Source organism: Dama dama, chromosome 14 (genome assembly GCF_033118175.1).
Source record: "Dama dama isolate Ldn47 chromosome 14, ASM3311817v1, whole genome shotgun sequence".
Classification (NCBI taxonomy): Eukaryota; Metazoa; Chordata; class Mammalia; order Artiodactyla; family Cervidae; genus Dama; species Dama dama.
Genome location: NC_083694.1, coordinates 22110691 through 22123839, shown reverse-complemented (window position 1 = coordinate 22123839; position 13149 = coordinate 22110691). Strand labels below are relative to the sequence as shown.

Here is a 13149-nt window from a genome sequence, read left to right as displayed (position 1 = left end):
GGGCACTTTGCACTTACAGAGGTGGGGGCGGGGGCGGCTGGAGCGTGTAGGAATCCTGCCGCAGGCTGGTTTTGGGGGGCACGGTCACTGCGAGAAGCTGGCTATGGGGGGAGGAGGCAGGAGCCAGGCCCCGTTTACAAAATCAGCTTCCAGGCTGTTGTCTGCAGCAGGGGAGATTTCAGGGGCGACCTCTTCCAGGCACAAAACAAAAGGGCGGAGGGGAGGAAGCAAGTGAGCTTGCTAATCTCAGTTGTTTATTTTTCCTCCCTCATTTCCTCCTGTGTTCCTCCAACCCAAATCCCCTAGCCTCTGGCTGGTTAATAACCTCCCACTGCAGCCTCCTCAGCAGCCCCTTGGCTCCCCCGTGTAATCTCTTCTCCAGGCTTTGCTGAGGCTGTATTTACCAGCACACAGGATTTCCGTAGGTGATAACCGCAGGGCCTGGTAGCTCCGGAGCAGTCCCCCCTCCCCTCACGGGGGTCTATTTACAGCAGGGGAAGAATTCCAACCTCTCCCAAGAATGTGACTGTCCTGAGAGGGGGTCTCACCTACACCAGTGGCTGAGCTCGCCTCTTGGTAAGAGTCACTCATGCTCACAGCCCTCCTTCCCTGACCTCCAAGTGTGGCGGGGCGCCCCAAATGCAGAGACAGCAGAGAAAGTACAAAGGTGAGTCGTCTGAGGTGCTCACTCACAAAGCTCCGGGCGGAGGGGCTTGAGGCGGAGCCTCCGGAAGTCTCCACCTCTTCCTCCTGGACTGGCCTTGTCAATCCAGGTCCCACCGGAAGTGGGTATGCACCGGCTACACCGCGTTCACTCACTGAGCTGGTTGCTCAACACTCAAAGAAGTGTCCACCCCCCAGGTGGTTTGTTTTGAAACTTTGTATTGATGAGGAATGCACATGGGGTCGCCAATTCAACGGTTTCACCACATGCCCTCACTGAGGGAAGGAGCACCCAGATGAGAATACTGGCCACACTCACAAGCCCTTCCCGGTGCCCCAACCTGGGCACTGGCCACCTCCTCTCACTTCCAGCCTCCAGGACCACTGTCCTGACTCCTGACGCCACAGATCCATTTTGCCTCCTGAGGTGTACGCTGAAGAAGCTGGATTCCAGAGATGCAGAGATAAGACTTTCATTTTTCTCAGTCAACAGTATCTGGGAGGCAGGAGGCTTGTGGAGCCTGATCTGAGTGTTCTATTTTATTTTCAACTGTCAAGATCCCTAATTCCTTAACACCACATAACTGTGAGGAATTTTAGGGAAGGAGTTATCTTTAGTGAGAAACCCTGCAGTAGGCTGCATGCCAAGTGTGGAGGAAAAGTGGAATGAGACAAGTTAGACGAAGGCGTTGCGAAGAGATAGGGACCGCGTGAATCCGAGGCCTCCAGGGACTTCATGAAAAGTGTTAACATTTGCACCAAAGGGAGAGAGAAAAGAGTTCTAAACTCTCCCAACCATCTTCAGTCTATCCTTGCCTCTTTCCACTTTTTTCTCTATTTATTGTTGTTGTTCAGTCACAAAGTCATTTCCGACTCTTTGCAACCCCACTGACTGTAGCCCACCAGGCTCCCCTGTCGTGGGATTTCCCAGGCAAGATAACCAGAGTCAGTTGCCATTTCCTTCTCCTGGGGATCTTCCCAATCCAGGGATCCAACCCATGTCTCCGGCATTGGCAAGTGGATTCTTTACCACTGAGCCACCAGGGAAGCCCTCTGTATTTCTAGAGACACTATTTTAAGCAAAGCCATACCCCCTACCTCTTTAAGCACATGAAAACAGAAGCATAATGTAAGTCACATATGTAATTGTGTGCATGTGTGTGTGATAAAATATGCATGACATAAAATTTACCATTAGTGATATTTAGTACATTCTCAATATTGTGCAGCCGTCACCACTATCTGGATCCAGAACCTTTGTATCACCCTAAAAGGACACCTCACACTCATTAAGCTGTCACTCCTTTCTCAAAACCATGTTCAGATGTTACCAAATAGGTAGCAATGCCTTAACTATATGTGTGTTGTCCAGGCCTCCGAACTCTTGACAAAAAGAACGCTAATCTCTCTTCATACAAGACCCACATACATCATTTTAAATTTTCTGGTAGCCGTGTCAAAAAAGGTAAAAAAAAAAAAAAAGTGAAAATAATTATACTAATTTATTAATAGCTAATCCATTTTTATGGCTGAGTAGTAGTCCATTGTATACATCTTCTTAATCTGTTCATCTGTTGATGGACATTTAGGTTGTTTCCGTTTGCAGAAACATGGATAAACCTAGAGATGATCATACTAAGTGAAGTAAGTCAGAAAGAGAAAGAATAATTTCATATGATATCACTCATATGTAGAATCTAAAATATGACACAAAAGAATGTATCTATGAAACACAAACAGACTCACAGACATAGAGAACAGACTTATGGTTGCCAAAGGGAGAGGGTAGGGAAGGATGACTTGTGAGTTTGGAATTAGCAAATGCAAACTATTATATATAGATGGATAAACAATAAGTCGTACTGTATAGAATAGGAAACGCCTCTCGATATCCTGTAATAATCATAATAAACCACTTAGCATATGAAAAAGATTATATATGTATACATATACATGTATAATTGAATCACTTTGCTATACAGCAGAAATTAACACATTATAAAACAGCTATACTTCAATAAAATAAATTTTAAAAAATAATAAGTTTAATCCAATATTTCCAATTTCTTACCATTTCAATGCATCATCATTATAAAAATGATTGCTGATCTATCTTGCACTCTTTTATTTGCACTATGTATTTGAAATTGGGTTTGTATCACTCACATATTGTACATCTCGGTGGGGATCAGCCATATTTCAGGAACCCCACATGGCTAATGGCTACCATGTTGGACAATGTGGCTCTAAACAATTTGTAGAATGCTATCAAAATCCCAAATTATCTTTCTTAAAGGTGACTGTTAAATGCTCAAACTTTTTTAAGGCTATAGTTATGTTTTGAATATCAATTTATTTTCTCCATTATGAAAAATAATACACCTGGAAACTAGGGAAAGAAAAATTACCCCTAAGCACCAACACAAGAAAAACTATAATCACTCTTTGGCAGTCTGTATGTCATGATTTCTTTGTAGTTTTTTTTCTCATCATTCTGTGTACCACACAGCAGCATTACCACCCCTTTGGAGTAGAAGCTCAAGGCCAACATAATCACTTACCAGAGGCAGTTGTGCCACTCTCTCCAGGGTCATGAGGAGATTGGTGAACTAGCTTGTGTCTAAGAATCCCTCCAATCCAGACATGCCAGGGTAGTAGGATGCCAGTCATCCCTTCCATTCAACAGACACACAAACACACACATACGTACATACATCCCAGGCCTTTCCTTCTACCGCATAGAACAGCCTGCAAAGGAGTAAGAACATCACTAGTCAGCCTTGCTAACTTACTGGGAAAACACAAAGATCTGAACATAAGCACTTTTATTTAGCATTCATGCTCAGAAAGAAGAAAACCTAGCAGAAACCAGACACAGTATGCAAGAATATAAAAACTTTTTTTTTTTTTTTTTTTTGAGATTCCCAGAAACTTCATGCCACAATGCCCCAAGCTGGGAAAAAACATGCCATTTCATGTGTTTATAACAACATCTGATTTAATATTATTCAATTTTGCTTAGTCACAAACCAGAACAAATACCTTCAGATTTATTACATCCTTCTACTCAGTAACTTAAGTTATCATAGTTAATAACACAACCACTCCACAGCCCAAGAAAAAAGCTTTCTAATTCTTTGGGACCAACGATTCTGGAGAGGCAGGTTTTTTTCAAGGAGGATTTAAGGTTTTCAAGCTCTCAATGAAGCTTGAAATTCATCTTTTCCAGTTCACATGAAAAGAGTTTCCTCTGAAGCTTGGCTGGGAGGTAGAAAGAGAGGAAAACCAGTTGACAGACAGAATCTCCCCTGGGCTTTTAGAGAATGTAACAATTTCTCACCAGCATCCCTAATCCTTACCTTGTCTGGAAAAATAAAATAAATACAAAGCAAACAAACACACAGAAAAACCATACCAATGGCCCCCAGGTTCTTTACATTGTTAATGCTGTATTTTGGACTTCCTTCTTACTTGTTGATTCATTAAAAGGCACCAACTGATTTTTGCTTTGATTTGTTTCGTTCACACAGCTTGTAGGATCTTAGTTCCCTGACCAGGGATCAAACCTAGGCCAACTGTAGTGGAAATGCAGGGTCTTAACCACTGGACCACCAGGGAATTCCCACCAATTGATTTTAAAAAAGAAGCAAATGCTACCCTCTCAAAACATCCTACCCTCTCCTTCACCCACAGTGTCTGCAAGTCCATTCTCTATGTCTGCTTCTCCATTCCTTCTCTGCAAATAGGTTCATCATTACTATATTTCTAGATTCCATGTATGTATTAATATATGTATTAATCCACAATATTTGGGCTTTCCTAGTGGCTCAGACAGTAAAGAATCTCCCTGCAATGCAGGAGACCCGGGTTCGATTCCTGGGATGGGAAGATCCTCGGGAGAAGGGAATGGCTACCTGCTCCAGTATTCCTTCCTGGAGAATTGAATGGACAGAGGAGCCTGGCAGGCTATAGTCCATGGGGTCGCTAAGAGCTAGATATGTCTGAGTAACTATCACTTTCACTGCTGCTTTATTCTGACTGTAAGGCCCACACAACAATTACCTTTCAATTCAAAATAAATTTAAAATAAACAAAATAAAAAGAAGCAAATATTTTTACAAAGCACTCTTTCTCATTATTTCTTCATGCATACATTCTCACATAGGCATTTGTTACACAATTTGTGCACAACTGTTCAGCCCCAAGCCTTGCCCCTTCCTGCCCAATTAATTAGGGCGAGTTAATGGTGAGTTAACTTAGCTGACTTGAGGTCCATCCAAGTTTTGCCTTCAGAGCTCTGCTCTGTTTCAGGACACAGGTAGTCTCCTCCTGCCTCCAGATGTGGGTGCTAGGGTCCTCAGAGAGCTGGGAGATGCATGTTTGGATCAGCATGAACTGGTCACCCAACATGGACATATCCGTGTTTAACCACAAAGTATGCTAGTGAGTTCCATTTCTCAAAGAAAGCTAACATTTCTTTACACACCATTAGAGAGAATGCCAACGTTAGAGTGGGGAGAGAGAGGACTCAGTCTGCAGGGAATGAGGTAAGAGTTTAGAACAGTTTGAGGCCTTCCTAAAAAGAAGGATTCCTAGGTCCTACTGCAGACCCACCACATGGGGATATCAGGGCGTCAGATACAGGAATAGCCACTTTGAACAAAAATGGTTAGGTGATTCACAAACACACTGCAGTCTATGCACAACAGTCTTAAAGTTCCCTTCATTAAGTCACAAGTGAATGTTTCAAATGTAGGATTAAACCAGATTCCACTTGAAGATACTTTGAATTCTTGCCAACAGATTTTTTAAATTTTTATTGGAGTATAGTTGATTTACAATGTTGTGTTAGTTTCAGGGATATAGCAAAGTGAATCAGTTATACACCTACACTGCCAACAGATGTTTAGCAGCAAGTTGCCAGAAGTCAAAAGCCTGAGTTCTGGTCTAGCCCATCACCTATAACGTGGGCAAGTTACTTAACCTTTTCAAACCTCCCTGACATGAGCTATGCAACTAAGGGCAAGTGTGATTATAATACTGAAATGGCTTACGGAAGGCTTTCCCATCCATCCACCTCACTGGATCATCAGGAGGATCAAGTGGCATGCAGTGGATGAACTTGTTCTGCAGATTTCATGGCACCTGACAAAGGCAGAGCACAATTAGTGTGTGGACATAGTTTTAGATCAAACATCTGATTTTTTTGAGGTCAAATAAGTCAGTCCATCCTAAAGGGAATCAACCCTGAATATTCATTGAAAGGACTGATGCTGAAGCTGAAGTTCCAGTACTTTGGCCACCTGATGTGAAGAGCTGACTCATTGGAAAAGACCCTGATGCTGGAAAACATTGAGAGCAGGGGAAAGGCGGGGTGACAGATATTGAGATGGTTGGATGGCATCATCCACTCAATGGACATGAGTTTGAGCAAACTCCAGGAGATAGTGAGGGACAGGGAAGCCTGGCATGCTGTAGCCTATGGGGTCGAAAAGAGTTGTACATGAATGAGAGACTGAACCACAAATATCTGCTTTATTACTGGGAAAAAAAACAAAGCTAGGCTGGAGGATGTGTTTGAGGAATACAATATAGAAGTAAGTAGACAACAATTTCTAATACAGAATCTCAGTAGAAAATTTATCCACCAAGCCTCAGGAAGCACTGGACAACTACAGTCCTCTCCCATTTAGGGCAAGGTTTTTCTGCCAAGTTTACCACTTGGACCAAGGAGACTTCCTAGCAGTTTGAAGGTGGGCTGAGCCCAGGAAGAAAGAGGAAGGAGGAGGAGCAGAGTTCAGTTGCTACTTCCAAGTTTACCAGTCATTTTTCTCTTAAGAATAAGGATGAGAGGAAATGGGGAGGGGCCAAGGCTAACTAATGCCTCTTCTTTGGATGCATAAGAAATAAATATGAATACTCAAGCAGCCTGAGGGAAATTACTATATCTGTCCCCAAATTCCTGCCTGCCAATGCAGGAGATCCTGTTTCGATCCCTGGGTCAGGAAGATCCCCTGGAGGAGGAAATGGCAACCCACTCCAGGATTCTTGCCTGGGAAATCCCAAGGACAGAGGAACCTGGTGGGCTACAGGGGGTCACAAAATCCATGGGGTCACAAAAGAGTCGGACATAACTTAGGGAATAAACAACAACAAAGAATGGTCAACCAGAAGGGGCACCGCACCTACAGAGAGGGAATCAGCTCCCCACCACCACCACCACCAAACCAGCCACTGCTCCACTAAAGACCTTCCCCAGCAGGCAGTGTGGATTTTTCCCCCATAAGTTTCTGAGAAGGGTAGGTAAAGTACATTGTGTTTCTCAAGGCCTTTCTATAGTCGAGATGAAAAATGTAGCTCTTCTTCAGTTTTCTATCTCAAATTATTTCCAGCTACATTGACCAACATAGCCCCTCAGAAGTTACGCAGTAAAACCAAGATATCTTAATTTAAATCATAAAAGTATCCCAACAGTAAGATGTTCTACACTTGAACTTACCCTTCCCAGTATCAAGTTACCAGGGAGTCCCAAGACCAAAACTTAATCCTCTTACAAGATCCAAAGAAGTTAAAGCCTGAAATTAAATTATCCCACTCTCAGTCAAGTTCAAAGACATTACATGTCAAATTTTTATTCTCTTTAGTGGAAGTTAAAGAAAAGCTCTTGATGTCCTGGGGTGTGGGGAGGAGAACGGTTGGGGCTCTGAAAGCAGCTGTAGCCTGCGCTGGCTTTTCAGTAAGGGGCCTTAGAGTTTGGATTAATTCACCTCTAAGCCTCTGTTGTGTTTTTTTTTTTTTTTCTTTAATATTATTATTTTTTATTTGTGGTAGAATACACATAAAATTTATGCTCTTAACCGTTTTCAAGTGTACAGTTCAGCAGTATTATGTATTTTCACATTGTTGTGTAACCATCACCACCATCCCTCTCCAGAACGCGTCATCTTGCAAACCTGAAGCCCGACACCCATTAAACAACAACCACCATCCTCTCTCCTCCAGCCCCTGACACTCACAACTCTTCTATTTCTATACGTTTGATTATACCAGATACCTCATATGAGTAGAATCATACAGCATTTGTCATTTTGTGACTGGCCTTTTTCACTTAGCTTAATGTCCTTAAGGTTCATCCATGTTGTAGCACATGTCAGATGTTTTTTCCTTTTTGAGGCTGAATCACTTTCCATTGTATGGATACCCATTGTATTGATACAATTTGTTTATCCATTCATCCGTAGATGGACACTTCATTTGTTTTCCACTGTTGACTGCTATGAACTTGGGTGTACTTGCCTCAGTTTCTGTTGTTGGATTGACACATATACACTATTGATACTATACTGCACTAGTAAACAAGTGATGGGCACCTTCTGTTTAGCACAGGGAACTCTACTCAATGCACTGGGGTGTCCTAAATGGGAAGGAAATCCAAAAGGGAGGGAATGTATATATGCACATGTATAACTGATTCATTTTACTATGCAGAAGAAGCTAGCACAATATTGTAAAGCAACTGTGTGTGTGCATGCTAGGTCGCTTTAGTCATGTCCGACTCTGTGCAACCCCATGGACTGTAGCCTACCACACTCCTCTGCCCATAGGATTCTCCAGGTTGGAATACTGGAGTGGGTTGCCATGACCTCCTCCAGGGGATCTTCCCAACCCAGGAACTGAACCCGAGTCTCTTAGGTTGCCTGCGTGGCAGGCGGGTTCTTTACCACTAGTGCCACCTGGTAAACAACTATACTACAATAAAAATTATTTTTTGAAAAGTGCCCCATGTGTGTTTTGCCAAAGGCTATAGCAAATTGAGAAGGAAAGATTCTTCTCAAAGGACTCCTTTAAAGGAAGAAAGGTAAATGGTTTTATTTGAGGTGCTCATCAATCATTGCCATGTGACTGTAATCCACAAAGAGGTTAATGATGGCACCATGTTTACCGTATCTGGGGGAGATGAACTCACCCCTATAAACAGTCTGCTCTCTGGGGGGTAGCATGTGAGACGTTACCGCCTAAACACATTTTCATGGTTCAGTATAAAAACATGATGAGAAAAGGCTTCTTAGAATAAGTATTTGTTTTCTGCCTGAGAAGCTTGAAATGTGGATATTACCAATAAAGACCCACACTTCTGAGCATAGCGTAACAAAGAGGAAAAGTATTCGACCCTTCTGACAGCTCACATCCAGAATATTATCTGCCAACATACACGTTGCCAACTGAGATGATGCAAAACATCAGACACGCATCTGTGGGAAAGCACCTCCTCCCACAGGAAGGAAGATGCTGGGGCAAGTGAGATTAATACAATTAAAACCTTAAAACAGTCTGATACAGGGAAATAAGGTTGAGCAACGCATGACTGAGACTTGAGATCTGTATCTCCTTTCTTTTCAAAAGCCCTGGGAGCATAATGAGAGTACAGCTTTAAGAACTAAGATTCACCCCACCAGGCATTAATGGTGTCCAGAAACTATGTGAACAATCTTATTCGACATCCCCAAGACGTTAATATCTGTCCAACACCAAACCCGAGGGGGAAACATGTTAATTTTCTCAACCTTCTGATAGCACGTATACAAGATCTCTGAGTCCCACAAAAGGCCCCAAATATATTCTCTAGAACTTCAACTGCCTTAAAATATAGGCTTGCATTTATCTTGGCCACATTAACGAGATCTGTTTGACCAATACATTTATATTTATGATGACTGAGGGCAGATTATGGTTGTTAAAATTTGTCCTTGGGACATGAAAACACTCCTCTGTCATTAATACATTCTGTAATATAAACTATGATGTCAGGTCAACGTAAAGGGTAAAAACGTTCCGAAAGTATGCACACATCATTTTTTAAAGCAATTGAGCCTAATGGAATAACAAAGGTCATCATAACAAACCATTACAGCCTTGGTCTTGGCAACTCTGGCCACAGAAGAATCTCCAAGAAACGATCATCATTCCTCCAATGTTATGGCATCCAGACGACAGGAATGGCTCGCAAATGAGTCATACGGGCTCAGATCCTCGGTAGCTATGTGAGCGCTGGACGATCAATTATTCATGTGTTTACAAAGAGCTTTCCCGGTTGATGTTAACCAGAGCTGCTTGCAAAGAAGAGCTCTCCAGCTGTCCTCGGTCGTCCTGGGCCTCCGACTAACAAGCCACTTTAATTGCTGGCAAGTCATCTGGAAGATGGTCCTCCCCTAGACCAAGTGCATGCCATCGCTTTGAGACTTTATTAAGTGTAAAAATATTAATCAGAAATAATTATGACAACAATACCTTATTTACAATACTCCCAGCAAAGCACATAGGGGTTTGAACTTGACTTAGATCCCACCAAGCTCCATATGGATTAGAACCTTGACCATTGAAGACACAGGCAGGAAGAAGAGGGGCTTCCAAGGATGAAGAAGAATCAGGGGCTGTGGGCCTCATGAGGGAGGCAGAGGGAAGAACCATTTAAAATGCTCTAGGAGGGGGCTTCCCTGGTGATCCACTGGTTAAGACACCACACTTCCACTGCAGGGAGTATGGGTTCGAGCCCTGGTCAGGGAACTAAGATCCCATGTGTTGCAAAGGGTGGCCAAATAAATAATTTTTAAAAATTAAACACAAAAATTTTAAAAGCTAGTATAATATTCAAAGTAAATACAATAAAATAAAATGCTCTCTAAAGGTAAAGGAGCATGACAGAGGACCACCAAGGGTGAAGAGATGAGATTTATCAATAATCAAATATGAATGAACTTGACCCATCTAATAAAACCAGCCTTGGAAGAAGTCAAATGAGAAGTCACTTCTCAGGTCCCTTTCTTCCTTAATACAGCCAACGGTCTGTCCAGGAAGACTAATAATGTGATTAAGGCAACTCCTCTTTCTGAGCTAGACCGCGGAGCGTGGGACCACGTGGCCCCCTCGGTTCCCTGTCAGTGTTTTGAGGGAGAGCAGGATCAGAGTCAAGGCAGTGGCATGAGCCTTCTCCTCTGAAGACAATGCAGTCCATGCAGACAAACGAATGCCTCAGGTACATTTTTATTATCCCAGTTCTAAGAACATCGTGGTACTGAGCCAGATCCTTCCCCTTTCTTGAAACTGGGTAACTTGAGATGCTATCATAACTCACTCGTCCATTTCTAAGAAAGCGGTAGAAGCAAATAATGTCTGTTCTTGCTGGTATGAGATCATAGTATAAAGTGAATGTGTACGTAGTGTCGGGGGCACTAGCGCCCCTGGGGTAATTCTGCTTAATGTGGTGGGAGGCGACTTTGGTTGAGCGAAGTTGCCATAGAAAGGTGTAGCTGGCAGACAAGGGACGGGGCCTCCCTGGCCCGTGAAGCATGCTGGAGCCCTTGTGTTACATACTACTGTAAGACCAGGACTGGAGAGCCTGGGTTTCTACCTCTCACTCTGATCCACTCCATCTAACCACGAAAACAGGTCTGGAAAATGAGTCCAAAGAAAGAACTGCTTCTCCTGAGGCCTTTGGCAGGAGAGCTGGTCTAAGACACCCTCTCCACACCTCCCTTTAACCTTTTAGTCCAGTCCCATCCTTCTGGTCCAGTGAGAGAGGCCTCTTCCATGTGGCAGGGGCCTTTATCGTCTTCCCTCTTTCCATGAACAACCTCTCTGGCTCAGCACGGAGCTCATTTCTGGCTGGTTCTCCCTCTAGAGATCAGTGCAGAGCTTCCCAAAAGGTGACCAGAAATAGACTTCTGGGGAGGGCAGTGTTAAACCCAAACAAAATTTTTCACTACGGTTCTCTCTGGCGCCCTGTACTGGCTGCTGGGCCTTTGGAAGAGGAGTGAGGCATGCCAGACTTACCAAAGTTATTAGTCCAGGGAATTCATTTTTTAGTAGCTTCCCTGCTAGCTCAGACAGTAAAGAATCTGCTTGCAATGCAAGAGGCCTGGGTTCGATCTCTGAGTCGGTAAGATCCCCTGGAGAAGGGAATGGCTACCAACTCCGGTATTCTGGCCTGGAGAATCCCATGGACAGAGGAGCCTAGAGGGCTGCAGTCCATGGGGTTGCAGAGTTGGACACAACTGAGCTACTAATACTGCAAGCAAACTTTCAGAACTTCCCGGACCCAGGCAAACTTAGTGATGTGCGGTGTTAAGGTATCAACAGGTCTGAGAGTCACTCTGGCATCTTTGAGTAACTCCACAGTGTCTGTTCTTGGCCACCATGGATTGCTTTGATTTGTCAGAGTTCTGGGGGGCACCCGCCTACCGTCATTGCTGGTGACAGCCTCACAGATGGTTTTCCAAAGGCACACTTGACTAAGTCAAGCTCGCCTGACCTTTTCACACAGTTCTAGCAAACTCGCAGCCCTCCCCCAAGGGCATCTCCTCACCCTGTACCACTACAGGCAAAAGGAGACAAGGAGTTTTTCCTTGTCCGGCCTAATTTCCATCAGGCCCACCCTGATTTCTTTCTGCCCTTGTGAGTAAGTTTTTTTTTCTCGCTCCTATTTGTGATGATCTGACCTTTTCTGGGGAATAGCTGGCAACGCGACCCTTTAAGCAGCCTGCCTAGGCTTTTTCCCACATCGTCCTTAGCAGGGTCTCCAGCTGTGGGTCTGTAATTCTCTGCTGTGGCTGCAGAAGACATTGCCACCCAGAACGAAACACACACTGACAGTGGCTGTTTTTGTCTGACCATGAAAGTCCATCGTCCACAGCTTTAAGGAGACCTCGCTGAGGGTCTGCGGTGGTCTCTATTCCTGACCCTCTACTTCAAGTGGAATTGTGTGCAAAGGTTCAGTCTCCAAAATAAACCAGACTTCAGTCCTGCCTTTGGCATTAACCAACTCATTAAATATAAAATAAACACAAGTAAATGGTTTTTAAATCTCACTGACAGAAAGCTTGGCAACAACTCTGAGATTCTAGAGGTCACTGGAACCTCTGTCTTAAAACTGGAATCTTCCTCACACTCTGAGGAGCAGGATACTCTGCACAAATGAGGAGGGGGTTAGGTACCCCTTCGATTGGAAGGCTGCCCTGCCATGCACAGGACAGGGACTGCATGAGTGTGGCCTTTGACACAGGCTGAGTCCCTCGGGAAGTGGCTATTACTATTGACAAGGGGTTAGAAGTTCCAGTCTAAGGCATTCACCTTGCCCCTGAATACTATCTAGGGCCAGCCACCAAACCAACCTTGAGTTTCTCATCACTGTCTAAGTATTGGCTGCTCTCAACAGAACTGATAATCATACGGTTTCCTAAATCCTGTGCATGTTCTGCCATGGATTTCCAAGGTCCAATTAGTAATGCTACTTGCTGAATTCTTATTGGGTTGGCCAGAAAGTTTGCTTGGGTTTTTCCATTGTATTGGCCAATCCAATATTTTTACTTTATCTGTAGTTTCAACATAAAGTGAATTTATTGGGGAAGGTGATGGGCCAAGGATGACTGATTAATTATTCTAATTCCACTTCACTTCAAGTGCAAGGAAAACAAATTGCAATAATTCACC

The 13149-nt window shown here is 43.7% G+C and overlaps 1 pseudogene; it reads right to left on the bottom strand.

The window, feature by feature from the left end:
- Positions 1-1971: 1971 nt before the first annotated feature.
- LOC133069753 (U6atac minor spliceosomal RNA) lies at positions 1972-2084 on the bottom strand (annotated as a pseudogene).
- Positions 2085-13149: the final 11065 nt, after the last annotated feature.